This window comes from Oreochromis niloticus, unplaced genomic scaffold, assembly GCF_001858045.2.
Source record: "Oreochromis niloticus isolate F11D_XX unplaced genomic scaffold, O_niloticus_UMD_NMBU tig00002736_pilon, whole genome shotgun sequence".
NCBI lineage: Eukaryota > Metazoa > Chordata > Actinopteri > Cichliformes > Cichlidae > Oreochromis > Oreochromis niloticus.
This window is the reverse complement of record NW_020327710.1, coordinates 84,247-96,212: the sequence shown is the minus strand read 5'-3', so window position 1 is coordinate 96,212 and position 11,966 is coordinate 84,247.

Sequence of the window (11,966 nt, the reverse complement as noted above, 5' to 3'; positions counted from 1 at the left end):
CTTGCTCACTGGTCCTGCTGTGTTTGTTTGGAACAGGTACAGGAACAGGTTCCTCCACTGATGGTTCCTCCACATAATTTTCCTCTTGGTCAGGTAGTTGTTCACATTGGTTCAGTACTTCATGTTCATTCTGTGGCTCAGATGACATGTTTTCCACTGTTTGAAGGTGTTTGGCTGGTTCATCAGTGCTCATAGGATTCAGTGTCGGAGGGTGAGGTGTCTCAAATGGCTGCTGAGATGACACTGGATAGTACTCATCATCGTCATCCTCTTCCTCAGCTTGTTCCACTTCCTCACTTGTCTCCACAGCTCTTTTTCTTGTTCGTGGTCGCACTTCAGTTTCAACAGGCAGATGGTCACATGGCAGAAGATGCAATATTCTTGATCTCCCTTTTGCTTTCTCAGGTCTGAGTTCATAAACTGGGATATCTCTGCTGACCTGACGAACGACTGTGTGAACCACATCCTCCCAGTGGTTCCTCAGCTTGCCTGGACCTCCTCGAGGTGTCATGTTCCTTATTAAAACACGATCACCTGGCTGTAATACTGAGCACTTCACCTTGCTGTCATAATGTCTTTTACTTCTTACAGCTGCTTTATGAGCGTTTTCTCTGGTGATCTCATATGCTTCTTCCATGCCTTTGCTGTTTTTCTGTGCAAGATCCCATTGTCATCCATCTCCAATTTGTCCCACTCCCTCAGGAGACATATGACCTGTGGGCTGAGTTGTCTTAGTTCTGAACGTGATGGATTTTCCTGTGCTAGTTTGCACTGAATTACAGGTCCAATAGTCAGATCACTTCTCTGGTCCTGTTTGATCTGGCCTTTTGTCAGTGGAATGATGGAAACATCTGAGGCCATGGCTGAACACCTGACTGAGACACCCATGGACCATGACACATTGGAGTCATCAGTGTTGGGGAGTAACGGAATACATGTACCGCCGTTACGTATTTAGAATACAAAATATGAGTAACTGTATTCCGTTACAGTTACCGTTTAAAAAGGTGGTATTCAGAATACAGTTACTTTGTTGAAATAAATGGATTACACGGCGGTACTTCCCTGTTTCATATTGTCGCGGGTCAGGACTGTTTGGGTTTGTTTGACAGCTACGTAATGTTGTTCCAGGCGGCAGCGTTACGGTTGCCATGGTTACAGGGTGACGCGCTCTCTCTCTGCGTGTTTCCTGGGTGAGAGAGCGCTTTTTTGTTGTTGTTGTTGTGCTAAGCTAAAAGGCAGAATGCTACAGGCATGGCCCTAAAGAATGTAGCATCATGGGCAGTGTAGTCCGTGCTGCAGCGAGTATGGACTGCCATACATGTTATGTGTCTGTGAGCGAGGGAGGGAGAGAAAGGAAAAGTCCGAGCTGTCACGGAGCAACAACGGGAGCTGGAAGCATGTAAATATAATAATAACCACTGCAGCCAAGAAGAGTGCCTGACGAGCCCAGCTGTAAGTAAGCTATTAACCCTTTAAGACCTACCATAGAACCAAGTCCGCCAGAGCTTATATTATATTTTTACATGCTGTAGTGCCATTTTTTGGAGCTTTTCAAGTTGCTATACATCAATACAACCATTATAGCCCAAATTTTAATAATATGTATGGATTAAGTGCATAGTAATTACATAAATTGCAAAAAAGTGCAATAAACTACAAAAAAATTGAAAATCGTTTTTGTTTTTTTAACATATATTTCTAGTTAGAGAAATTTAAGAAGCTTATCCCTCAAAACTGTAAATACAAAAAAGTTGCACAAAATAGTTTTCCACCACAGGAAATTTATTTTGAGTGTCTTCATAGTTTTATTTTTGAGATACACCAATTTTTATATACTGCAGGAAAAACAAAATAAAATTATAGTGCAAATTTGCAAAAAAGCAGCATATGCATCAAAATAAACTATTTCCAACAGTGCAATGTAAGTCCAAAGCATCCCAGAAACGACACAGAAAGTCATAAAGTCAAAGATAACTTTTAAAAACACCAGTACAGGCTCATGAGGCCCTGATGGTAAAAAGACTACATTTCCGCGAAAATGACGTCACTTCCGGTTTCGGGCAGGTCATGGCGGACATGTGAAAGTTCGCGCTGACGTCTATTCCAACCTAGGAAGTGTTATGAACAGCTGATCAGATCGGCAAAGCGTGTTTCTGGAATATTATGTTTTTGTTGCTGCAAGCGCTTTTTATGCAGTTTTTGCAAAGCTATATGTGGAAGAAAACCGTGACCTAGGACAAGCTGATGGCATAAGATGTAAGTACAACTCCTCCGGTTTCATATGCAAAAAAAATTATTGCGCTAGCTTACGTGGTTGCAGAGCTACCGGGATTTAAAAATAGTTACGCAAAACAGAGCGTGCCCGCTCCGACCGGCTTTAAAGGGTTAAGACTGAACTGTACACTGTGTTGGTGTAAATAAGTTCCATTGGAGCAGTCTTTCAACGCCTCTCTCTGTCTCTGGCAAGCAAAGTTGACCCAGACAACAAAGTAAAGCTAGTTTTCGGCTACCAGCCCAACACGGAACCCACCGTATTAGCCAGAGGTCCCTTTACTACGGTTCGGAGCCGCGGACCTTCAGTATCAGTAATAAATCACAGCAATAGTACATTCACGTAGTTGTAAACAGCATGATAATATATTAAGTAATCCAAAGTATTCAGAATACGTTACTCTCATTGAGTAACGTAACGGAATACGTTACAGAATACATTTTGAGGCATGTATTCAGTATTCTGTAGTGGAATACATTTTAAAAGTAACCTTCCCAACACTGGGAGTCATCCTGCCTTTCCACTGCCTGTGTGGTTGCTCCAATTACATCGTATGCCATTTCCTCTGTGCATTCATTCATAAACGTTTCCATGTCTACTGGCATTCTAGAGAGGCTGTCTGCATCCACATTTTCTTTACCAGGGCGATATTTAATCATGAAGTGGAAATCTGCCAGTTCTGCTACCCATCGACACCCTGTTGCATTCAGTTTGGCAGTGGACAGTACATAGGTAAGCGGATTATTGTCGGTGTACACGGTGAAGAATGGTGCATAATATAGGTAATCATGGAATTTTTCTGTGATAGCCCACTTGAGAGCAAGAAACTCTAACTTGCCTGAATGCAGATGGTAATTCTTCTCAGCTGCAGTTAAAGTGCGGGAACCATAAGCAATCACACGAAGCTTTCCATTCTGCTTTTGGTACAACACGGCACCTAATCCCTGGTTTGACGCATCAGTGTGGAGGGTGAATGGCTGTGAAAATTCTGGAAAGCCTAGAACAGGGGGCTGAGTTAGACAGTCTATCAACTGCTCTAGTGCTAACTGGTGCATGTCGGTCCACTCAATAGGTGTACTCGAAGGGACACTACACCTGTTTCGCTTTGTTTGCCACTTTAATCTTATGTTTCGCTGGGTCTCAGCATCTGCAGGTCCCTTGACCAAGTCATACAGAGGATTTGCAATTCTGGCAAAATCCTTGATGTATTGTCTGTAATAACTTAGTAGGCCCAACATTGCCCTTAGTTCACCAACAGTACCTGGCCGTTTGTTTTTCAAAGCTGTCACAGCAGCGGTGTCTGCGGGGTCTATCTTGCTTCCCTCTGCTGACACAATCCTGCCAAGGTACCTCACTTCTGTCCTAAACAGGTCGCACTTCCTTGGTTTGAGTTTGATTCCGTACTCCCTGAGTCGGCGCAGCACTTTCCTGACATCCTCAACATGATCCTCAAACGTTCTGCTAAAGACAAGGACATCATCGAGGTAAGGCACACATACTTCATCCCTTAACCCTTCTAAGCACTCCTCCATGCAGCGTTGAAATGCTGCCGGAGCATTCATCAGTCCAAATGGGATCCTGACCTACTCATACAGGCCCCAGGGGGTCACAAAAGCTGTTAGGTGTTTACTGTCTTTGCCCATGAACCCCTGGTGGTATGCTTTACCCTGGTCCAGTAAAGAAAAGAGAGTGTTGCCACCTAAGTTGTCCATGATGTCTTGTACTCTGGGAATGGGGTGGTGGTCTGGGTGAGTCTTCCTATGCAGCTCTCGGTAGTCAATACACAAGCGGAGTGTACCGTCTTTTTTTCTCACACAGACTACCGGAGAGGAGTAAGATGAGTTAGATTTTTCCACCCACCCCTGAGCTATTAGGTCCTGTAGGTAGTTTTTCATTTCCTGATACAAGGGTTTTGGTACAGAGAGATAAGTTCGTGTGACTGGCTCATTATCTTTCAGTGAAATGTTCATTTGCAAGTTTTCAACACAGCCTATGTCATCATCAGATTTAGAGAATGACTCTGATTCTTCTCTTAACATCTGACTAACAGCTTGTCTCTGGTGGTCATTCAGGTGAGTCAAATCGACAGGTGGGTCCCATTGTGCACTTTTAGGTGTGTTCTCACCTGAGCTCTTAGCCTGGATGGGACGGACCGATGCAGTAGGAAGGCAGTCAGTTTTGAATACATTAGCAGGATATATTGATGCAACAGACTGCACAGTTCCAATAACAGTCCTACTTGGCAGTGTGATGTCATGGCTAGTGGGATTTTGTACACTAATGACAATTTTTGGTGTCATACCAGTCTTTACTAAAACAAGGGTATCACAGAACTCGAGTCCTTCAGGCCACTGTGGGTTCTCATGAGGCTCGAAGATCAGAGTTCTATCTTCTTTGAAAGGTGGGGCTTGCACTCGACACTCGATTTGGATGGAGCTGTCTTTAGGCACTTCAACTCTCTCATTTGTTGTTCTTACACTGTGCTCACATGGCTGTCCCACTGTCACTGCATTAACAAAAGCTCTTGCCCTACTCTTTCTGAGGTGAGGAAAAGCTACTTTTACTGTTTTCATGAGTTTCTCTTTATTCTTATTGTTTGTCTGATCCTGTACTCTGTTTGCAACTAGGTGTGAAATCACATTAAAGCCAATTATGGGGCATGACTGTTGGTTGCCTTTTAATACTAACACAGGTATTAGCAGATCTTCATCATTAGCAGCAAGTCTGAAGCTTACCTCGAGCCAACCAATATATGGTATTTCCGTCCCATTGGCTGCTTCAAGTTGCAGTGGTTCAAGTGGGTCTACTAGTTCTGCTATATCTCTTAGTTGGACATCAGGCAAATGGGTCTGTTTCCAGGCCGCATCTACAGCACAAATTTGTGAACCTGTGTCCCAAAGTGCCTGGATTCTTTGGTTGTGCCGAAAGCACTGAATGAGACATTTCTCTCCTACAAGCTCTTTTACAGTTGGCGTCTTCACTGAATTACTTCTTTTCCTACACTTTGGTTTGCAACTTGACTGTGTTTCCTGTTTCTTAATAGATGAACATGTATATGGCTTACAGGATCTTTTGTGCACAGACCAGTGTGTCTCTTGACAGTCTTTTGAGCAGTACAATGTTATTTTACAAACAGAACAACATTTTAACTTCATACTCTCTTCCTTTCCCTCACAGTTAGCACAGTATTGGGACTTTTCAATGCTGTTCAATCAATCAATCAATCAATCGATCAATCAATCAATCAAAGCTTTATTCGTCACATGCAGGTTGCCCTGCAGTGAAATGGGACCCCCCCCCCGACCTTACACATACAACACAGACATTACATGGGGATACAGGTCGGAGATTGGCAGCATTAGAGAAAAAACATTGAAATGTACATTACAATGGGAAAGTACAAGAGGAAAAAAAGAGACCCCTACTCATCCTGTGCTTCCATGGTAGGACAGCATGAGAACAGGAAACAAAAAAACTCCTCTGCACAAAAAAGCACATGAATGTCCACAGCACAACATTATGAAGGACATGACAAGCCACGGGGTTGGGTGGGGGGTGAGGAGTCATCCGAAGCGAACACAGCAGCCGCCCTGCACAGCGCTATCATTCCAGCGTGGCACATAGACCCGCCATGTTCACCCGCAGGAAACAAGCATCGAAGGCGTTTGGAAAGGGAGGGGGATCAGTGTATGCTTATCAGTGTAAGTGTATGTGTATGCGTGTCCATAGTTCAGCGGAGACAGTGTCCTTTGCCCTGCCAGGCTAAGTAAACAGTCTACCAGCCAACCCAGGTGGCCTTGCATGGGATGGGAAGGAACAGTCTCAACATAGTCGTTATCAGGGATTGTTTTGATTGGCTCCAGCCTTGAGCCCGCAGCTGGCGCCGGAGGGTAGTCACATTATGATTGCGATTGTCTTCCAACAACTCATGAGAATTTCGAGCTGTTTCTTTTAGCACTCCAACACTGGTCCCTCCATCACCCGTTGGATAGCTGCGAGTTTTTCCATGATGTTATTTACCTTCAATTCCGTGATCTTGTCACTCTTTTGCTCACAGATCAGATTCTGAGACCTCGCGACCGCAGCCAACTGATCCGTGATGTTCTCCAACTTCCGCCCATAGTTGTTGATTTGAGCGGATTCTTCCCTGATGTGTCCCAATATCCGCTCAGAGATGTTATTCTGAGTATTCACTGCAGCCGCAATTGCCTCCAAGCTCTTGACCATGTCCCCGTCTGTGAGCCCTTTCTGAAAACCCGCACCTCGTCCCGTCAATTCAATCTCAGCGGGCAGCTTTGTGGCGGTTTGGACAGCCGGTTCCGCTTTCTTAATTCTCTGATAAGCCAGGGCCAAGCCAGCTCCGATCAGCAAGAACCCTGTTATCATGGTTCCGAATAGGTAGATATCTTCAGTGTCCTCGATCGACAGTCCCGCCAGGCACACGATCCTCCAATTCTGCCACCCGTCCATCGTGTGTCCGGCAGGGAAGGTCCCTCCAGGGCACTCGGGCTCTCCCGAGCCCAGACTTCTCGTTGAGAAGAGGGTGTCAATAGCATTCAGAGACCAGTTGATCAAATCCATAGTTCTCTTTAGGTTTTGCCCCATGTCCCGTGGGAGCAACCTCCCTTAGTTTAAAGGGCTCCCTTTATCTGATTTGGTCAGTCTAGGTGCTTTACAACTTGCACGGAAATGCTCACTACTCCCACACCTAAAACAATGCTGACAATATTCCTCACCTGCCTGCACACATGCAAAACATGTGGGACGGTGACGTGGTGAGGGATAATATCGCTGTGGTGCGAATCTTTGTTGAAACTGTGCTGTCCCATGCACATGCCCAGGTCCATGTGCTGAGTGGTATTCCTGTGCTGCTGCAGGAGGGTGCTGGTGGTAAAATGGCATGCAGTTTTGTTCAGCCTTAATGGGGAAAGGCTGCTGAGGTGCTGGGGTTGTCTTTTAAATGGTTTCTCTGATTTGGGAAACTTCAGCCCTCAAGTCGTTCAGCAGTAACATGTCAGCACGCATTTCCTTTATTTCTGTTAGAAGATCAGGGGGTAGAGGAGCTGGTTTCTCTTGGGCTGTGCTTCTCTTTCCCGCTGGGGGATCATTAGACTGGACAGTATTTACAGCTGTTACTCGTGATGGAGCAGCGTGTTTCTTTTTGTCCTGTCTTTCCTTTTCATTTGCGACTGCGATATTTACCTTCTCGAGCAACAACTCATCTGAAGTATTTGTTTGCAGGAAGTAGGGTTGCAGGTCACTTTTAATATTGTCATTCTGAAGACCAGTCAGGACAGTATGCATGAAAAGGCTCTGGACTAGTGCTGGGTCATACTTTAGACTGGACTCAACTTCCTGAGAAGCAAACAGGATTTTCTGTCTCAAGTCCATTGTCCTGATCAAGAAATTTTGGGGTGTCTCTTTACTACTCTGAACCTCAGAGGTAAGTTGTTTGTATAACTCTGTGGCACCTTTCTCCTGGTAATGAGACCTGAGGATTCTCCTAAGAGCAGGTAATGTGAGGTTTTCTTTTCCTTCAAGATAACTCCTTAGCTGCAAGCCTGTCTTTTTGTCCCAGCTCTCCTATTTGGCCTGATATCTTAAAATCTTTGCGCCACATGGAACTGTTTGGTGCTGTTGGAACAATGTTTCTCACTGGGGTGCGAGGACTTAAGGCAGGATTCATGCTATTCCTCATCAAGTCATGCATTTCACCCTCTTTTTGTTGTAAGAGCAGTCTTAATGTCTCCATCTCCTCCTGGCTACTTTCCTGGTCCTGAACAGCTGGATCCACTGTTTCATTCACACTTTGTTTTTTATCCATTTGTATATCACTTATAATGTCCTGGACATTAAGAAGTTCTAACATACCTTCGTCCTCTCGGGTAGCAAGCTCTGTGCGTTCAAGGTGCTTAACTAAATGTGAGACTAGCTGGCTGCGCGTTTTATTAATCACAAACTCTTTTCCTGGTCCGGAGATTTGAAGTACATCACATAATTTAATCAGCTGCTCTAAGGTCAGTTGATACAGTGTTCCTTTAATCTCCAGCTCTAGCTTTTCTAATTCAATCTCCATGTTGTCAGAGGAGTTAGCACAAGCAGTCAGCTGAGAAATGATCAGACTTAGTTGGCTTTTACTGCCCCCTAGTGGTCACTTTTTCACTTCAGGATACAGACACCAACGTAGGTCTAGCGATGCCTCTGCTGCTTTGCTATGCTCCTTTCTGATACCTGGGTCGTCTGGGGGGGATGATCAACGAGAAGATTTCTCTTACAGGTCAGGGATGGTCCTCAAATCAATCATCCCAGCGGTGCCTCCAAATGTTGTGCCCTTAAACAGGTGAAAGAATGGCACAGACACGCAGCTCTCACTCGTCTGTATTGAGTTTATGAAAATACTTTAGATAACATTAACTGTAACATTAGACAAAAACCTATATAGACAGTAACGGAAAAATGTTCACACAATATGGCGGAGTACTAGCGAAAACTAGCATACACAGCAACAGCGTTTAACTTGAACTTCTCAGCAAAATAGTCCACAATTCACATCTTTCGCTACAATGAACAATGATAACAACGTAATAATCAACAGTAACACACATTTGTACAGTTCTGTGCATGGCAGTTACCTTAAACAGGGGAAATAGTGAGGAGAGGTGAAAGAATGGCACAGACACGCAGCTCTCACTCATCTGTATTGAGTGAAGGAGGCACGTGAACCCACCTACTGGAGCCCTGAGGCATTAACAATGGATCGACGCACAATCAACCCAGGCAAAACTTTCACTACTTATCTCCCTCTATATTCCCACTGCATATTCTATTCGAAAACAGTCAAAGCAACAAATAAAACATTAATAAAGATATGACATGAAATGTAAGGAACAGAGATGTACAACTCCAAAACTAATCAAATTTATGATCCACCACAATAACACTTAGATGTCACAGTGTCCATTCAAAACTCCCGGCTTTTGCAACAAGCATTCCATAAAGATCTCCAAAAGTTGAATCTGTTCATCTGGACGTAGCGTTTTGTGGGAGAAACGTTTCGTCACTCATCCAAGTGACTTCTTCAGTCTCAGCTGACTGCAGGTTTCCCCAAACCTTATAAACAGTACATTTGCATAATGACTGAAACCAGCCCACTGAAGGAACAATGGGCTGTGAGGTCAGTTCCTTAATCATAATTATGCAAATTCCCATGACCATTGATCAACAATCACTGACCAAAACCCACTGATCAAAGAACACTGATCAATGGCCATGAGTCCCATTCACAGAGAGTTGGGGAATGGCACCTATAATAATGGCTATACGAAGTCAGTTTACGCAGGATTGTAAGCTGTCATCTGTGAGGCGTGAACGGTGTTTGTCTTTAACATAGTTCACGGTGGAGAACAGCTGCTGACATAATGTGGATCCGAAGATCCATAATTGGCCTACCTGGGGTTGAAAGTCTCGATAAATGCACGGTGTTTCGGCGGGTACACCGGCTTCCGCGAGTGTGACGCTTATTTTGAGCGATGAAAAAATAATAGAATATAATTTTATTTTTATATTTCAATATCACAATAATCTTCCAATTTAGAACTACGAGTTAAAAAGAACTAACATAAATAAAATACACTTCAGCTAAATACTTCTAATTTATTTGCCCAAACCACGCGGAGCCGCAGTATAAGGACTAAAGAGCCGCGGGTTGCCGACCCCTGCACTAGGAACTTGACTGGATAACAGACTAGTATTGATCATTTTCAGGATGTAAGGTCCAATGGTAGGGAAATACCTTTTGGAGAAAGCGGGGAATAACAACATCGTTCGACGAACCACAGGGCTTAGTATGTAGCACCAATTTCCCTAAATCAAGCAGGGAAATTGGTGCAAAGGCAGAGAACAGACTTGAGCAAGGAACATGCATGGCCCGATCAACAATAGATAGGATCGGGGGCCTCATGCTAGCAATCTTGTCCACAAAAAGGTAATAAACTTTTTGCCCATCTCTGCACACAACAGTGAAGGCGAGTGGCCGAGTTCACACAGAGTTCAAAACTGGTGTAGCAAGATGGTGGGAATAGCTGCTTCAGGTCCAAATGAGCCTTAAAAGCAGCAGCAAGCCCACCTCCGTGACCAGAAGCTCTTGGAACATTAAAAAAGGTACAGGCAGCTGGTACTGGTTCAATGAAGACACTTAACTCACCGGGAGGAATCCAGGTTTCAGTCAGGAAAAGCAAATCCAGAGGATGGGAAAGAAAAAATTCCTTGAATATGAAAGCCTTGTTTGCCACCGGCCTGGTATTTATTAGACCCAGCCTGAGAGGAACTAGGTCCAGAACGTCCGAGGCATGGCGCGGTGTGCCAAACACACAGACGCCATCTTGTGTCATGGGCGGATCGAGTTCACGTAAAGGAATACTCAGTGCTTGTGCAAGCTTTGAATCAATGAGAAGTAATCAGTAAAGTAACGGGATTACTTTTTCGGAGAAGTAATCCGTAATTAGTTACTAATTACTTTTTTCAAGTAACTTGACCAACGCCGGTCCTCATAATCTCTCCACACTGTCTGACATCAGAATTTCTCATCTCTCTCTGTAGCTGTCTGTTACTGTGTAGAACAGGGTGACTATGTCTTTATGACACACAAAGCTGGAAGATTCAAGTCAAATCTAAAAGTTACTATAAGACAATCAATGATTAATTATCATTATTAACTGCTCAAGCAAACTCAGTTATCACTTAAATGCTTAGCAGGGCCTGAATTTGCTCTAAAACAGCCTCGGCTCTTCTTGCTCTTGAGTCCAAAAGATGTTGGAAACCTTCAGCTGTCCAGGTTTGGTTTGCCTGTCTCTCTGCAGCCTCTGATTTCTGTTTTTGGCTTGTTGAAACCCAACATGCATTTGTGCTGCTGTAGCCTCGAGGACAGATGCTTTTCTGTCCAGCACAGTTGCAGGTGAAATCTAAATGATCATAGTCTGCCCTTTCTCCTCTGGCCTCAACAAGACGGTGTCTCTCTGCAGAAGTGCTGCTCACAACATGTTTTTTGTTTATCACATCTTTCAGAGTTACTGAAATGTGAATCCCAGGAGATCGACAGTTTCAAATATAGTCAAACATTATCACAGTTGAAGAGATCGCATATTTTCTACATCCTTATATTTGTCACAGTCAGCTGATCGATGATTTTAATCATATTCTTAACTTTTCACTTTCATGGGATTTTCTCCCACCTGCTTCATGGACACCTTCATTATCTCCTGTACATGAAAAAGCTCATCCTCAGACAGGATGCAGGCTTCAGTCTTTTTTGATGGGCTCAGATTGGACCTGCTACACTTATACATTGAAAGCAGCTGAGGTGACCAGGATGGATGGAAAATATTTTCCTTGCAAATAACTGCATGTAATGTTTTTTTTTTTACAGATCCGAGCTGCACAGAGTTTCCTGTGTTCACTCCATCTGCACTGGTAGTGAAGTACGGTGACCCAGCCAATGTTACATGTGTTGTATGTCAGAAGGACTGCAGTGAAGATGCTTCAGGTTTGGAGCACGCTGTGGGAAAAGTTACACAAAATGGAACCACGATGTTCTGGACGGTTGACAGACTGACTGAATGGGACACATCTCTACACTGCTATCATACTAATAATGCTGGTGATCAGTGTAGTAGCACTCTGGATCTCACTCTTT